The sequence below is a fragment of the Anser brachyrhynchus genome (assembly GCF_964034855.1).
Source record: "Anser brachyrhynchus genome assembly, chromosome: 4".
In the NCBI taxonomy this organism is placed as follows: Eukaryota; Metazoa; Chordata; class Aves; order Anseriformes; family Anatidae; genus Anser; species Anser brachyrhynchus.
In genome coordinates this window covers 51,411,444-51,416,374 of record NC_137698.1, presented here as the reverse complement: position 1 = coordinate 51,416,374, position 4,931 = coordinate 51,411,444, and the positions used below count along the sequence as shown (strand labels likewise).

The following is a 4,931-nucleotide window of genomic DNA, read 5'->3' as shown; positions in this document are numbered from 1 at the left end:
CTACAAAGAGAAGCCGTACTTAGATATTTAGTTTTCAGCCACAGAGGGAAACTCCACACCACTGCGTGTGGTTGTACCTTACAGGTGCCACTAGGTAGAGGATGAAACAACTGCAGGAGACAATCCAACTGGCTCAGACGTCCAAAACAAGGCTGTCCAAATTGTGTCCTGCAATTAGAGTTGGAGAACTTTGGCACTGAAGTTAATAGCATTTATTAAAGCACAGGGAAAACCAACTCTGCTGCGTAGCTGAAGAACTTTACTGCAAATAGGACAGACAGTTGATTTCTGTGTACTTAACGTTAAATACATACACCATACATGTAAGACAGATTAAAACTTCTTTTTGATTTTACGAAATGTGCATGAAATTAAGATAATTTGACAGCCAGGCCAAGTGATATATGAACTCCCCAAAAGACTAGACTTGCAAGAGAAAAAGTGCTATCAGAAAATGGCACTATAAACCAAACATCAGGTGAATAAATGAACAAATAGATTTAATATAAAATATGCACATAACATTACACGGTAGTCATCCTGAATTAAAAGTGGCTCTATGTTAGTACACATAATATTTTATCAGCTTTCTCCTGTTAGATATTCTTAGGGTGACTTGTAAGACTATAAAATAATCAGTGCTGATTTGGGTCACTAATACTCTGTTGAAGAATTTTGGACATGACCTAGTATTGGGGCTACTGTATGAGACTATGAAGAATGAGTGAAGTGATGTCAAAATATTTTAATTATTTCATAATGAAAAAGCATGCAGGCCTTATTAAATACATGCTGCACTGCTAGAGTGGTTGCATTTGGTAACATTTCACAACAAACTCCAGTGGAACGGGAGATAAAGCACCCAATATGCTCACTGGCAAAGCACAACAGAGAGTTCAAAATCAAGAAAGAACCATGGGATCTATTTCTATATGGCAAACAAAATTTGGGATTTAACTTTGACATCATAGGGGTGTTTTAGGAATGCCACCAGCATGTCCAACCTGTTTTTTTTGGTAAAATTTCATTGTGATGCCAGAATGGAAAGGAAGGATGTAAAGAAAAACAAAGCAATCTGGGCTCTAAAAATGATGGAGAGAGACAATAATTGCTTACACAGAGATAGCTGAGGCTACAACAAGGACATCCAGGAGATGGATTTAGGATATTTTTCCCTCAATATTCACTTTGCTACCCTACATAAACAACTTTGTAGTAACTAATTCACAACGCATTTCTCAGGAAGGTGGTTTGAGCCCTCTTTTTCCTAGCTGAAATTCACAGGAACAGCCATCGGTCTCACCAGCATTTGCTGCAAAGATGGGGAGTGGTAAGTGTAAGTGTGTGCAAACTTATCTCTTTGATATATTTGGAAAAGACAGTGAATGCCCAAAGAGCAGAAACAAATTCTGCCTACCTGCAGTTACCGCAGACAATAAAACACACCTCAGGTGGGGTTTCTGTGCTGGACTGACATGCGTGTCATTGCAGGAAAGGACCTGAGATAGGCTATGTGCAGATGACCCCACACTTGAGGCTCAGCTCAGTTCTGTGCCAACCCTACAGATCTGGCTCGAGACCATGTACAGTCAGGAAGGGTGGATTTGTTCCTCCGCCCCTTCTTGACCCCTTCTCCAAACCACCTGTATTTATTATGGCCAGTCTTGCAGAAGTAGTGCAGTTTGTTTTTAAAGGTGAAGCGGTGCAAAGAAGAATACAGGGAAAGCCATAGAGAAGAGAGAAGAGCAGTGGCCAAGAGACATACACGTTCATGCAGCAGAGGAGCTCTATTAAACATCAGCAGGAATCTGAGATACATTGTACTGCAACACCATCCTCTGCAGTAAGTACAAAGAATGATTTCAGACATCTAAATATGATCAGCCCATCTTCTAGTCCAACAGGAGTTATTTTCTCCACATTCATATTTCACTTTGATTCATACCCGCTCTATGAGCTAGTGTAAGCCACGTGTCAATACGCATGCTATCGTCCAAATTCCTGTTTTCCCCCTCTTTCAGACTGGTGTACCAGAGTGCCAGATTTACTGTTACAAAAATCCCTGCATGACTACGTTATTACTCTAATTAATCAAGCCCTACCATATGATCAGGGCATCTGGGAATAATACTACAATCAATCCTGCAAGAAGGCCATGCACATAGGATAGAGGATTTACATATGTCAGAAACGCATTTCCTTTGCAGCCCTTCAATTTGGTTGCAGGGAAGCACTTAGAGTATCTTTAAGAGAATATTCTAATGGAAAGCTATCGTCTAGCTCTAGACCTGTCTGTGATAAACGGTATATAAATCAACTCAAGTATTTACTTTGCACTTCTGGAGAAATTAACGTTTCGGCCCTCAGTCTCCATTTATACTGGCTATAGTTCAGAAGTCAGAGCCCCAAAAAAACTCTAAACACCTTCTTGAAAACAAAATTATAGTACAAATTTCCAGGATGTTTCTAGAAGTAAAACCTATGCTTTTATTCAACAGGAAGATATGCTACTGAAGCCCCAAATACTTGATTGACTTTTATATATTTAGAAATAATATATGCTCGTTTACATATATTTTTTCCTAAGATGCACAAGGCAAGACGTGAGAAAGGGGCTATAATCGTACATGTTTGCTGTTTTGACGATTAGTACAATTCAGTTTCTATTACCAGAGCACTATTATTATAGGCCATGCTTGCTATAAAACCTTCATACTATATCTCTGCACACCTTATGAATTTCACTACATCTTTATGTTAAAAAAAAAAAAAAGAAAGAAAAGAAAAAATCTGAGATTCCTTTAGTAATAACAGCAAATTGTTCCAGCTTTCCACAGCTGCAGAAATTTGCTGTCCCTAGAGGTTTGCCATGGTACAACTCTTGCTTCCAATCAAAACAGTGACATAGTGGCCATGATTTACAGTCTACGGGGGCTTGATTAGGGAACAGCACACTACTGAGCAAATATTAAACAGCCAGACAGAATTTTTAATGTGCAGTGCTTTCTATCTTCACACCACCTCCTCCTACCTCCCTTAGCCCCCCAAAAGCCCCAAACAATTTCCTGCCCGACAGCAAAGGGAAATGGGTGCCGGTATTTCAGAGTTCTCTTTCTTTGCTGTTGAGGTTACAATCAAAAATGTTCACCCATAACTGAGACTGGCTCTTTAAATAACTTTATCCCTACCATTTTAAATGAAAAATATCTGCACTGTTACAGTAACAGTAGTGCAACACTTGCACTGTAACAAGGAACAATAATGATAAGGTTTGGCATCAGACTAAAAAAGACTCTCAGGTAAAATGCAGTTTTCCTTACCGAATTACGGGGATATAAATACTGAGAAGAAGAATGAAAAGGAAGATAATTTATTTTTAAAACAGCCATTTGATATACGAAAGAAACATTTGTTTTTCTATGCTCAAGCAAAAAGTCTTGGCAGACTCCGTCTTTTTATTAGCATCATGAATAATGACTACCATGTGATGCCTTGTTGTTGTTCACATTAAATTTGCCTAAGTAGAATGAAATTGGAAACTATGTACCAGAATTTTCAAGAATTTTGATTTTATGGGAAACCAAGGCTTAAAACAGTCTACAGTATAATATGAAATAACTCACAATAGGCTGGCAATGTTTCGAAATTTAATTAGTTGCCAAGCCGTATTTCTTGGCACTGAGGTTTTGCTAAAGTCTAGCAACTTCATTCTGAGAAAGTTTCATCTACTGTGTAGGATATGAGCAGCAAGAAAGTGACGCCGATTCTTCAAAGCAAAATTAAGGTAGAAGAGTGCAAGGAGCACGTGTTCTGACTTTACTGATTTTTTTCCTTTTACTATATATTTGACTGGGAGAGTGGAAAGACACAGCAGCAGTTCAAGGGTCTGAGCTTCTGAAAACACCTTACTTTGAATGCATGGTGATTTTTGTTTCCATGTTTAAAATGCTGGTAACATGAAAAAAAAAAAGAAAACCGCAATGATGCTGTAGTGATTCACCACTTGACAGAGATCTCAAGCCACAAATACAAACTGTACATGAAAATTTTATGAGTTACAGGGTCTATCAGTGTAATATTTGCAAATGTCGCTATTTCTTATTCTGCAAACTGCAGGGACGTATCTGGTGAGGGAAAAAAAAGAGCAATACTCCAACTCCTAGCTGTAATTCTAGTTCTAAATATATGGCTCAAAACTATTATTATCACACACGTTACATATTAAGCAAAACGCCTGAGGCTATTTGTCTGTCTACATTTAATCTGAGTCTATTTTTCCCCCTAAGAAACTAGTTTCTGAACAGTCATGTTTTCCACCTCCTTCTTTTCTCTGCAAGCTGAACCCAGTTCTGCAGAACTATTTCATTTTATGCAATTTGCAGTCTTTGCAGTCACTGGAGAAGAAGCTGTTTACTTCCAACACGGTTATACAGTAAAAACACATCTGCATTTATGGAGTTAATAGCCTTCTTATTAATTTTACTCAAGCTCTCTTTTTTTTTTTAATAGAAACCTAATGAAAACCATGTTTATGTGCTCAAAGGCACAGAGGAAATTCATTACTCTGAGGAATAACACACTCCACAAGTGAAATGAAAGTAATCTTATTTATGACAGGAAGAGGCCTTCACGAGACTGCACTCCACCACACTTGGCCTGATCCTGGCTGCACGAAAGAAGCTGCAAAGTCAGGAACCGACTTCATACGCGAGCCTCATCTCCGCAATAAACACATTTGCAGTTCAGTCCTGCAAACATTCAGGATCTGCTGAAGAGGAAGCGTCCAGCATTTACTACAAACACGCCACGAGAAGAACGCGACGATGAGACGGGGGCACTGGGGATTCACCCCTTTCCTGCGGCCATCAGCTTCCCCCTGCTCCTCAGGCCCCGCGTGTCCCCTCAGGGCGGCACAGGCCTCACCCCACAGC

At 39.3% G+C, this 4,931-nt stretch overlaps 1 protein-coding gene and 1 long non-coding RNA gene across 2 annotated transcripts in view; both read right to left on the bottom strand.

The window, feature by feature from the left end:
* The window catches only part of SCFD2 (sec1 family domain containing 2), a 194,675-nt gene that overhangs the window by 47,060 nt on the left and 142,684 nt on the right, over nt 1-4,931 (bottom strand). The gene's annotated exons all lie outside the window — the stretch shown is intronic.
* LOC308194017 overlaps nt 1-4,931 on the bottom strand; it is a 38,964-nt gene that overhangs the window by 31,030 nt on the left and 3,003 nt on the right. Inside the window, exon 2 of the long non-coding RNA XR_013950178.1 lies at nt 78-168. This is a non-coding gene — a long non-coding RNA (uncharacterized lncRNA). The remainder of the gene's footprint in view (nt 1-77; nt 169-4,931) is intronic.